Genomic DNA, 13,121 nt, shown 5'->3' on the forward strand with positions numbered 1-13,121 from the left:
TTACTGCTAAAACGCAACAACTTTTTCAAAACTGAACTAAACGACTCGAATTTTTTTTAGACGATACAGGGTTCAATCTACTAGACCTTAACTAGAATGCTTTGAATGGCAGAAGAAAGTAAAAAACTCTCGTTTTTTAACTTTTATATCTGAGCCTATGGCGAAAATCTAAGAAATGTGTGTTTTACAGCTGAGTAAGTTAAATTTCATCGAAATCGGTTAACGTAATGTCAAGTTAAAAGCGGTGAAAGATTTTAAAAACAGCAGATTTTTTACAGTTATTAGTCGAATGTGTCAAAAAATCGGAAAAAACTGCGATTTGTGCGATCTTTAATTGTTTATAGCTCATACTGAGGTTAACCGTTCTCGATAAAACTTACAATATGCATATAAGTTGTCGAGGTCTAGACAATGCATTTTTTAAAATTTTGTTATTGACACAGATGAAAAAGTTGAAATAACAGCATTATTTAATTCTTTTATCATGCCAACAAATTGCAATTGTTGAAAATAATTTTTTAGCCATTGTCTAGTAAACGAATCCCTCTAGCATCCTTCCAAAAAATTTAGATCGCTTGGCCTAATTATTATATAAAAAAGTTATTCCGTTTGAAAATGTGTGCGAATACTTTTTTTATGCACTGTGCAATAGTCAAAACTTTAGAACAATTTAACGCTAGATTTACGGAGCACAAGAAACAACTGTTTTATATTAGTTTATAAAAGTAACAATAAGACATTTATTCTGATTTTCAACAAATGTTATTGTAACATTTGCTGTAAGTGACATATAGATGGAATAAATAACTCATAAATGTATCTTTACGATATGAATAATCGTAAATTAAAAAATTAGTGACCAGTCATTTTGACGGGTTCCGTAAATCTAGTGTTAAAGACGCTATTATATTCTTTGCAACTAGTTAAAATTAATACTTAACGCTCCATTGGCTCCGTTACAGAAATATCTAACGTTTGTTCCTTAGCTGCGTTGGTTCTACTTATGGAGACATTTCGAACTTTGATTACGGTTTAAATAATGTGTGAACTATTTGTTGGTTTACTTCTAATCTTTAGTTATCAACTAAGAACAAGTTCGTAGCGTGCTGCTTCTCTAATTGGAAAGTTAAATGATTTTTCAACTTTTTTTTATCGATAAAAACATGGACAAAAAGAAATGTTAGGATGAGAATTATGATGAACCTACAATTAACGCGGTCAGTTATCATTTTGCATAAAGATCTGCAGTTTGTGTAGTGATTATATTTCTAAATATAATTTATTATCTTTTAAGCAGTTTAAAACATTTGTTACATATTGCTGTAACGTTACGACCGAGACAGAATTTTGTTTGTATTTCATTTTTTAATCTTCGTGTTTCTTGATAAAACAGGTTACAGAACGGTGGTTCTGTTTTTTGTGTAGAGGTCGTGTGTTATTTTACAGTGGATTTATTATAATTATTCTCTCCTTCCTAGTCGTGTCGTGGGTTAGCATTTGTTGAAAGAAGTTCTCTACGATGTTTTGAGTTCTTCGTTTTCTTGTTGTGCTCCACATTCCGTTCCGTTCTTCTTTGTCTGTATGCAGTGAGACTGCGAGGTCTTGGTATCTTGGTTTCGCTTTCAAACAATAAGAGGGATGCTGCTTCTTTGGCAGCCATGTCCGCTTTTTCGTTTCCTACTATACAGAATGTCCCGCATTTTTCCGTCCATACTTCGGCAACGTGTTCTGCAAGTAAAAATAAGAATGAAATGTTATACTACACAAAGTCCATAAATGCTTTATTAAAAATTTATTACAAAAAAACAAAATATGATTTAATCGCTGCTGAAGTGGCTCTACAGTGGCTCACAAAAGTGTTCGTACACCTTTCAAAACGCACTTACTTTATTAAAATTGGGTCAAATGACTTCAATTTTTTTGGATGATAGAGGGACTAGTCTACTAGGCAATAATTAAAATGATTCTCTTTAAATTTTGCTATTACTTGACAAAAAGTAATTTTATCCGAGTCTATGATGAAAATAAAAAACGTTACAAACAATTAAAGATAGCAGAAATCGCAGTTTTCCACGTCTTTCGATGAGAAACTGAGAAATTTAGAGATTTGGACATCTTTCAACGCCTATAGCTTGACTCTGCGTTAACCGATTTCGATAAAATTTTTCAGTATGCATATTAGTTATCGAGATTTACAAAACGTATTATTTAAATTTTTGTTATAGGCTCCGATAAAGTTATAGAATGTCAGTTTCTTATTTTTTGTCATTCTAAGCAATAGCAAAATTGAAAAGAAAGGTACAGTAAACTAGTCTTTCTATTAATAATTTCCGATGCAACCAGATAAAATCTATTGTTCGTATCTACCCATTATGAGTCACCAGCACAAACAAATTTTTGCTTTTGCTAAATAGATAAGGTTTCAAAATAAATGAAATAAAAAACCAAGAAAAAATAAAAAAAACAAAATTAATGTTTGATAAAGGAACGGAAGTTATTTATGACTCGACCTAATAACAGCTCAAAAAAATTCAAGTCGCTTCGTTCAATTTGAAAAAAATTCTTCTGTTTTAAAAGATGTCCGAATATTAGTGCGAGTCACTGAATTAGTGAAAACCGAGATAACGTGTGAGATCTCGAATCGGATATTAGGATGATAGGGATAATGGTAATACTACCAGCAAGGATAGTATCGGTACAGACTTTGATCATGGTACGATATTATAATGCACGCGAGTGCGAGAGTTTGATAGAGTGGACCTTTAATGGTTCATTAAAAGCAGTTAGGAAGCCTGAGCTTAATCGGATACGGCTTCTTGATGTGCACATACATACTTACGCATTATCTCTATGCATATGAAACGTCGACATTCATGATGACACTTATTGTTAATATTCAAATGAATGTAGCTCCGTTGTCTCATGCTCTGCTTACGGTTACTAATTTACTGCGAGCATATGGAATTCCGTGCCCGTCGCAATATTACAGTACCATCGAATATCAAATGTTAATAACAAAATTGAGTAAAATCCAAACAGTACAGAGAAACTGAATTAATGAGAAAATAAAGCAAAATAGAAATAAAAAAGAACAAATAGAAAATTTATAACTGAAGAGGAAGAATTCGTTATTATTAAGTAGAATGTGATTTTTATGCACTTGTGAAACGAAATAAATAGATCAAATGAATAAGTCAAATGAGATCAAGAAAATTTAAGAATATTGTTATATCGTCTTCGTCTAATTAAAATAATTAAAAGAAAAGATACATTTAACTTCTGCTGTTTGCAATCTAATTATAACGTTTTTATTTTGTACAAAAATCCGTAGTCTAACAAAAAATACTAAACAGGTAAAATGTTCCTAGGTTTTGTTTGAAAGATTCTTTTTTTAAGTTTTCGTGTTAAATGCGCGAACATTGCGCCACGAAGAGCAATTAAAAAACAGCAAAACAATGAAAATATCAAATTAAAACCATTTAGTTTCAGCACAAATTGCTGCGAAACTGTCGATTACTGAACGACACGTCAAGATTTCCAGAACACGCCGCTCGTTACATTTGAAAAATACGAAACGAAAATTGATATTGAAAGCACGTCATACATCATTTATACAGGGTGTCCCAAAAGTCACTCGCAATTGAGAAACGAGGTGTTCCTGAGGTCATACTTTTTTCCATAGCGCAAATGCAATCCGCGGCTTTGTTTACGAGTTATTAACGAAAAAGACTGATTGATATTATTGTTTTCCTGTAATTTGGTCGAGTTTTATTAATATAATAGTTTATTCTTTTTATTTTAGAAAGCATAATTTTTGTATTTTTTATCTATATTTGCAACGTGCTTCTTAAGTCAATTAACAAGGTCAAGGCAAAAACACATCGTACCATTATTAGCGATTTAAAAAGTCGGTTTCAGTATTGTAGGTTTTAAGAATAAGTTTTGATTCGGTTATGAAAATTACAGACCAAATTCTATTTCAAAAATTAAATATCTTTGACTGAATAATGTTGTTCATAAACATAAGTAAAGTTATTATGAGGGCACAGTAACGAGAGGCGAGCACAGTCATTTGATGCCCTATGTTCTTGTTAGAGCGTTAAATAAATATAGTTGGTGAACAAAATTACTGTGATCTACAAAATGTGTTCTTTCAATTTTCGTTATGGGCTCAGATAAAAAATTGGAAAAACACCATTTTTTAATTCTTTTATCAGGTCAACGAATTGAAATTTTTCAAAACAATTTTTCAATCATTATCTAATAAACTAATCCCTCTAACACCCCGAAAAAATTTAGATCGCTTTTCCCAATAACAAAAGAGTTATTCCGTTTTAAAAAATCTACGAATACTTTGTACACCGACTGTATGTTAAAGCGCATCAATGGTCGTACACAAGGTCTGAATGGAAAGTTTAATGTATACTACAGGTGATACAAGCGACACAGACCGGGTTAACGAGTTGTTAAAAAACAACACGGATCAATCGGAAAGCGAATACGGCCTACAAATACTGACGCGATGGCACGCTACTGACACTGTAGTGTCATACCAAGCTCGAGGTTTGTACAGGTTGTCAAAAATGATGTATGTATAACGATCGTTAAAACCAAAAAAAATTTGGTGCAAAATTGTCGCTGACCTTAAAAATCATGACTGGAAGGTCAACATTTTTTTTATTGTAACGTAAAGTACTTGTCGAGAGGAACAAAAATCTGAAAAGAACCATAAAAACAACATATACAAATTATAATTCTACATACAAGAATAAGTCGAAAGAAAAGTCTTGCAAATTTGACGAAATCGGTTCACAAAATGGCTACCTGGCTCTTTTAATCAATTTTCTTGTGTTATTCTGATCTTAACGAAGTGGATTCAAGTAGTAAATGATTTTTTTTAATTCTAAAAATGAAAAAATTATTGTTATTATTAAAATTATTATTACAATACAATACATACCATTTTTTGAAAGCTGCATGTTCATGCGTAAGCCTTGCGTAAGACCCTTATGTGCTGAACTGGCAAGAGGTTAAGTAGGAATCAATTGGCGTGTCTGACCAAGACGCACCAATTCTACTTATCGCCATACCAGGAGCCATGCGAAATTGGCGCGTCTTCTAACTTAATTTTCGCGAAAACAAAGCCTTAAATGAAAAAATGTTATTATCTTATTTTGACTTATATTTGCATGTAAGATCACACCACCCGACAGGTTATACCACGATTTTAGGGGCACCCTGTGTACTTTGATATTCAGACAGAAAAAAATCACTTCAAATCACCTCTGGAATTATTCCTTTTCACGGGCTTACGTTTTTTCTGGGACACCGTGTATGTGAGTTTAACATAGTACACTGTTCCATATAAGGTAAATACAGTGGAGAAAGGTTAGGTACCTATGGATATTTTAACATCTTTATTGTCACCTCATGTAGCAGAATAAATAATAGTATTATAATGAGTTTTGTTCTCGCTGAACGTGACATTACCGTAACCATTAAACTTCATAGACGCTCGTTGTCTACCAAGCGTAAATATTGTTACGTATTTTTTCATTTTAGTGCATAGTAACAGTTCAATATCTTTTAAACCTTTAAAAAGTTTTTTTGCTGAGTTTCTTTCATATAGGATAAATTAATGGAAAAATGTTGCACGAAGTGAATCGGGTGCCGCTAAGCAATACATAATATGTTGAAAACAATAGATTATTGTATTTCCTTATCAAAAAAATTTACGGTACCTTAATGCGCTAATAAAACTGAAACGACAGTAAATGCATTGTACATTTAAAGTGCTGCAATGAAAATAAGACGAAAGAAACTGTATTCTATCTCGCTCACGAAGAACCAGAAAAACCATTTTTTGTATGGAGATAAACATCGATGGCACTCAATGCATTTGTGAAAGAGAAGCCTTCGGAGAAGATTAATTTCAATGCAATAAATGCAAAAAATACAAAAAGTAATTGAAAAAATTTATTAATAAATGAAAAATTTTATTAATAACAAAATTATTTAATATTTATTTAGTATAAGTGGACATTCGATATACTTGATATCCTAGAGACCAGTCAGGTTTCCTTGTCACCAGTTCGTCAAGGTATGGTATTGTTTGTTCTTCTGCCTCTTCTTCCATGGTGAACTGAATTTTGGAATGTAGAGTAGTAGTTGATAAAGTTAGTCAGAGTGTTCGTACTATGACTCCATACTACGAAAGTATCATCCATACATTTATGCTATTGTGTCGGTTTTAAAGGAGCTTCTGTAAAAATTGGATCTTCTAGATGTTCTATGTAGATGTCAGCTATGATTGGGGAGACGGATGATCCCATAGCTGCTTCTGATACTTGTTCGTTGTATTGGGTTGGCAACTAAGTAATTGCCGATTTGTTCAATGAAATAAAAAAATTCTTTTTACTTGGAATGAAGTTTTTCATTTTGTTCGATGACCTTTTGCCATCTCTCTGACAACTTGAAAATTCCACGCTCGTAGAAAGTCTGATCCTTTTCGGCCAAAAACTGAGTTAAATGAGATTTACAGCGTCGTCATCATTAAAAATTTTACCACGAAGGAAGTTATCCAGGGATCGAAATAAGTGGTAATCCGATAGCGCGAGATCAGGGCTATATGGTGGGTGTAACATCAATTCCCAACCAATATCCATCAATTTTTGCCGAGTGGACAAAGACGTGTGCGGCCTAGCATTGTCCTGGTGGAAAATGACACCTTTACGATTGACCAATTCTGGTCGCTTTTCCTTGACCGCTGCATTCAATTTGACCAGTTGCTAACATTCACGGATAATAAAAAATAACATAATAATAATAATAATAATTTTATAATATAACATTTACGGATATCATAAAAATGGGAGTGAGAGGCATCTATAACTGAAATCGGCAATTACTTAGTTGCCCACCCAATAGATACCCTCAAAATGGAAGTTGGTGGAGGTGAGGCAGCGACTAAGGTGCACTAAGCGTACAAGGTTGTCACGTATTTTGTTCCTGATAATACCGGTGTTCTACTGGTGTACGCCGAAGCTGACCAAAATGAAGGGATTGAAAAGGTCCAGAAAATAACTATTCCAAACTGTTATATACATATCAGTCTTGACTGAAACAGTTATGGAGAAACAAAAAAGTTTCATAACGCTTATGAGCTGATATATTGTTTCTATAACAGCTATTTTCCGGTTCCAGATTTCGGTTCTGGATTTCAATTCTGCATTTCAGTTATACATTTCGACTGTACATTTCGGTTATATTTCGAATTTATGGCTTTACGTTTACACAATATACATGCAATATAGATTTTACTTCTACAATCCTCAAACATTTATTCATAAGTTTTAAATTACTTATAAATGTATGTGTATTATATGTGTAGTAATTTATAATTAGATTGCGAATTTTATTCATTCATGGGAAAGATCATATCTAACCTTTTATCCAAAATCGTGGGGTACATTTCCTATATTTTTTCATATCAACCATTACTAAATCCATTGAGTGTGTTAGAGATAATGTCACTGTCCCCAATATTTTCATCGCTTTCGGCAAGATGTGAAAATACGCCTACATAAATGTCAAATTCTGTTGTAAATGTTCATACCGTACTTGCGTAGGTACTAAAAATTTCGTAAAATTGTGTTTAATCAATATATTTAATATCGTATACAACGCGAAATACATAAAAATGTATTGAATATTATACAAACTATTTCAAAATATAATTATGCGATTCATATTGTGCGTATTATTCAAATATGAACTTTTTAACATTAGAAACATGAATATAATATTATACATAATCGATAAATTTTTCTGCTTTAGTTTTTAAATAATAATTTTGTCACCGTGATGAACATATTTATGTTGCCGACAGCTTGATTTTAAGAGAAATCTAAGACAGATAGCACGATACTACTTCGCTTTCGGTTAATTTATGGTACGATCAGGGGTGAAAAAATTGAAGGGATCTAAAAATGTAGATATGTTAATTACGACTTATTAAAATGATTTAAGAACAAAATAAGATTGAACTTGGCTCCTACGTCTTGGAATTGATGCTTACTTTTGAAAGGAACCAAAGGCAGATAGCCCTGACGTTATTTTGCTTTCGGTCAATTTATGGTAGAGTCGTGGGTCGCGTAGCCTCATAAGCCTGTAGTTCTTGTCGATGGACAAACCCCAGATGGTCTCAGGCATCTCGAAATTATGCGGATACTTTATGGAGCGCATTCGTTGATACATGTTTAGAGTCGCAACATGTCAATAATACAAAGAATTTCAGAATCCATACTTTTAATCCTCAAAGGAAATACAATGTATTTATTACGTGAAGTAGAACTAGAACCGAAATCCATATCCGAAACTTAGAACCGGAAAATAGCAGTTATAGAACTGATATAATAACGGTTCTGAGGAACCGAAACTGAAACCCATATATCTTATAACAGTTATGAGAACATGTCGGCTCTTCATAACTGTTTCACGAACCAGAACCGATATAATAAATGTTCTCAACCCCTGCCAGAATGTCTTCTCGTTCGGATTTTCTGGATTTGTTGAATGAAATAAGCTGAATTTAGAATATGCCTATTTATATTTATTGTATGGGGTTTGAGGATGGATGCGAGGTATTTGCTAGTTTGTAAATCGGTGATCATATAATGCTGATTATGGGCCTCTTTTTCTATTACTACGCCGGGTTATTAACAACATGTATTATATATTGTTGTGCATACTAACAGTACAGAAAATAAACTGGCATACTCTTGTCTTAAGGATTACATGAACATGCAATTATCGGGTTGGGGAATAAGTTCGTAGCGTTTTTATATTTTCTTTTATTTTACAACGATTTTTTGCTGTTTGACAAAGTGTATAATATTCATTCGATAGAGCTCTTTCTGCTCTACAAAACTGTGCTAATCGTCTTTTCGAGTAATTTAATTTTTTACTACTTTTGAGGCTTAGAAATGGAATATCCAGGAGGTTAAATTCGAATTTAACCCAGGCTCCCAATTTTACGGCAACAAAATTGAATGAAGATGATTGAGAATCGTTTTATGATCGTAGTTCATTTTTTCGGCCAATTCAGGACTTGTTTGGTGACCGTCCTCCTTCAAAAGTGCTTTGAGACGCTCATCGTCGAATTCAGAAGATCTTCCGCTGCGGAGCGTGTCGTCGACGTCAAAATCGCCATTTTTGAACTTCGCAAACCATTTCCGTGGTGTAGACTCGCCTATGACACCTTCTCCGTATACGTTGCAAATGACCCGGGCTGCTTCAGCAGCTGTTTGGCCTCGATGAAAAGCGAAGTAGAGAAGGTGTCGAAAATGTTGCTTTTTACCTCCTGGATATTCCATTTCCAAGCCTCAAAAGTAATAAAAAATTAAATTACTCAAAAAGACGATTAGCACAGTTTTGTAGAGCAGAAAGAGCTCTATCGAATGAATAAAATCGCATCACGGGAATAGTGTATGGTTTACTCAAAAAGAAGTCCATTATTGTTTAAGGTAGCCAGAATCCCATGTTACACAGTTTATTTATTAAGATACTCCTATTGTCTTCAAGAATTGGACACTGCCATACCATATGGTTGAGATCCTGCACTAGGCATCCATATCGAGATTTTGTGTTGGGAGCTAGATTAATTTTAAGGACGGAAGCGGCTAATTATATGTGATTTGCTCGAAGCCTATTATAAAGTCCATCGAATAAAGTCCCTAAGAAGATTTCTACGTGAAAATCATAGATTAGCAGAAGGACGGTAATATTGATGGATGTATTTTATACTCTTGAATTCAGCTTCCGCGATAATCCGTCTTTCTGTCTCAGTCCCGGCCTGCTTTTTAAAGCTGCGGAAAAAGTCAGAATGTGGAACCAGAATAATGGGTGACACATCAGAAAGCGAAGCTTCTCTTGCTAAGCTGTCCGTTTCTTCATTTAAGGTTATGTCAGTTTTTTGCGTTCTTGGAAGACCATAAATTCTAGATACTTTGGGTTCTCTAGGATGGATTGTATTTTGTACGGTATCAGATAGTTTGGCCTGTTTTATCACTACGGTTGTCAATCTTGCTATTGATTTCGTGAGGTCTTTCGGTAACGTTTTATAAGTCTTGCCATTCGGTAAGTTTTGTGTCCTGCTTATGTATTCGTTCGTGTTCATCACTGCCGTTGTGTTACCTTATTTGCAAGTAAAATGAGGATGTGTTTGTGCTGCTTTATCTTCGGCAATAACTTTATTTTGGTTTTGGTTAAGTTTTAGGTCTTAGAAGAGAAAGAAAACAGTGACTTTCTCCAACAATGTCTTCCTTTTCGTTTTGCTTAGGTTTCAGGTCTTAGAGGAGAAAGAAGATTTATATTTATAATGTCTCTACAATTAGTTGAATGGCTCAATAATGATGAAAATAGAACAGAATTTTATTTCGACTTCAAAGAACGGAATAACATTCATATTTTCCACATTGTTACTAACACATTGTTATTAACATCACGAGTCAAACTCGTCGAGGTATCGGAAAGGGTTAATGATTTCCAGGAGTGGAACGTTTATACATTCAGCAAATTGTAAAAAATTTATTCGCTAGCGACTTTCAGTTTTAATTGCTCAATGACCGTAATTTTTCAAGAAATAATTGCGTAACTTTGCGAGTTAGAAAAATTCCATCCGGGATGGTGTGTAGTCAGCAAAATGAGATTGTTTAAAAGCTTCCACAGCAAGTTTCTATTTATTTTCGGTCCGTTGATGGCGGCGAAAGAAGTGGATCAAACTGTTACATTGTCGGTTGTCGCATATGTGCATGGCCGTCGGAATGGCACAACTCAGTTCGAAACAAGTTTACGCTCAATGAAAAAGTTGTTTAACCGATAATAACTTTAAATGTACCACTCTGGTGTCCAGTGAACAGTATACAATATACAATACCAAATACCAGAACAAAATCTTCATACATAGCTGGGAAAGTTGGTGTGGTTCACAAAACATTTAATCCCGTTGCGATCATAAATTAAACAGTACATTCTAAATAATATTAAGATAGAAATAACTTGGATATTCTAAACCATTTTCTTACGCTTTATGAGAAATAGTTCATTATCATAAGAATTAGTTAGTTCACGACAGTATTGAAGAAATGAAAAAACTTGTGATAATCCCTCCCGCAACTTTTTCCTGAATATGTTACCTTCATTCAGTTTTAATTAGTTTACAAGGCATACACACGTGTTTATGTTTTTACATACACTTGGACATAATACAAAATACATTTGGGCAAGTATACAGGGTGTCTCATCTAAGTTGAGATCCTAAAGAGTATCGTAGACACGTGATTTAAAAAAATCAAACTGGCACATGTCGTTTAGTATTTCGAGTGGAAAGTCGAATGGCACAACTAGTTTTCTAGTGGGTGGACGTTTTCAAGGTTATTTCAAGGTTATCTTGTTTGTTTTTATCATAAAACTGTATTTTTTTTTCATTTCGGAATCATAATCTATCTAAAAAAAAGTGCACAACTTGTGTTTCAAACAGTTTTTTGTAATATGATGTTCTTAAATGAAGAAAGTAACTTTATCATTTTAATAAAAAAAAACAAAGTATCCTCGACATAAACATGAAAAATCGGCTAAATATCTAAAAAATATTGGACTTACAAAAAAGATATTTGAAACAAAAGTTACGCATTCTTTTGCGTAGAATATGACTTCGAATTAAAAAATATAGATTTATGATAAAAAAGCAAAATTACCTGGAAATAAGCTTGAAAATGTCAACGCATTAAAAAACTAGTATACCCATTTGACTCTCCACTCGAAATACTAAAGGACATGTATCAATTTGTCTTTTTTGAAACACCAGAAAGATTTGGACCAAACGTACTGACTAAATGAAAAATGTTCATAGAAACGTGTGTCCGCAAATGTTTTATTGAAAATATATAGGCGTACAAAATTTATATAAGCATTGGTTTATAAAAATGCTAAAAATGCATTTACTATTATTTTCAATACAGATGAAATATTTGAAAAAGTTCAACAATCATTAACTCGCGGAATGTAAGGCTGCATTCTTCCAGTCGGAGGAATTTTCAAACATTTCTGATAACTGTTACAATAAATTATAAATATCTTTCAAAGCTTATTTTTTTTCAATAAGACATTTTCGAACATAAGTTTATATGAACAGTTTTTATCTATTTACTCTCTGTATAACAGCGTAACCTTGAAACTCATTCTCTATAAAATAATATTTTACGTACGAGAATCTTATGTTTAGTCTGCGAACCATTATGCAAAATAAAAATTGTCCAAGTTAATTATAAAAAACATAAGTTAGATGGAAATGCCTTTGCTATTTTAATAAAAATTTACCCAATATACAGTGGATGCAGAAAGTATTCGTACACCTTCTAGAACGAAATAACTTTTTTTATAATTGAATCAAGTGGTCTAAATTTTTTTAAAACTATTACAGTTTACTAGGCAATGACTAAAAAATTATTTTCAAAAATTGCAATTTGTTAGCGTGAGAAAAGAAATAAAAAGTGCTGTTTTCGCAACTTTTTTTATCTGAGCCTATAATGAAAATTTGATTATTATAATTTTATATATGACTTATCCATTTTTATCATAAATACATAAAATCTTCAGTTCTATTGTCAAATTCAAGAAACAATTTGATCTTTTGGAGTCGTTAAATGAAGAGGTTCTACAGCAACAATCACTGAATTTTTATTAACGTGTTGGCTTGATACGAAAATTTTTATTTATTTTTCCTTTATTTTTCCTAAGTTAACGTGAGGGTCCATGGTACAGCACTAGGAACCTAATTTTTCGCACACGTGGAGGCCAGCCGATTCAAACGCTTGGTACGAACACCGAAACTCAATTTTCGAAGAAAATCAGCTCGTGATGATAAGGAAGGCCGGATCACGTAGCACCACGTAACTTTTAACGTTATTACAAAGAAGATACCGCGGCAAACCCGGCGTAATAGGTTTTCTCCTCGAATATGGCAGGGTGTCGACATTACACTTGCGTCGACAATACTACCGACAATTTCAGTTTTATGGGTCTGCATAACTTTTCCGAAGATTTTGTGTGTGTGTGTTGCC

General features: G+C 33.2%; 1 protein-coding gene and 1 long non-coding RNA gene across 3 annotated transcripts in view; one reads left to right on the plus strand and one right to left on the minus strand.

The window, feature by feature from the left end:
• LOC117220144 (potassium voltage-gated channel protein Shaw) overlaps nucleotides 1-13,121 on the plus strand; it is a 419,368-nt gene that overhangs the window by 371,145 nt on the left and 35,102 nt on the right. The window lies entirely within an intron of this gene.
• Nucleotides 186-5,288, minus strand: LOC143260933 (uncharacterized). The gene is made up of 2 exons (XR_013035210.1): nucleotides 4,961-5,288; nucleotides 186-1,728 (listed from the first exon to the last, which is right to left on the minus strand). It is a non-coding gene; the product is annotated as an uncharacterized LOC143260933 (long non-coding RNA).

The sequence above is a fragment of the Megalopta genalis genome, unplaced genomic scaffold, assembly GCF_051020955.1.
Source record: "Megalopta genalis isolate 19385.01 unplaced genomic scaffold, iyMegGena1_principal scaffold0026, whole genome shotgun sequence".
Lineage (NCBI taxonomy): Eukaryota > Metazoa > Arthropoda > Insecta > Hymenoptera > Halictidae > Megalopta > Megalopta genalis.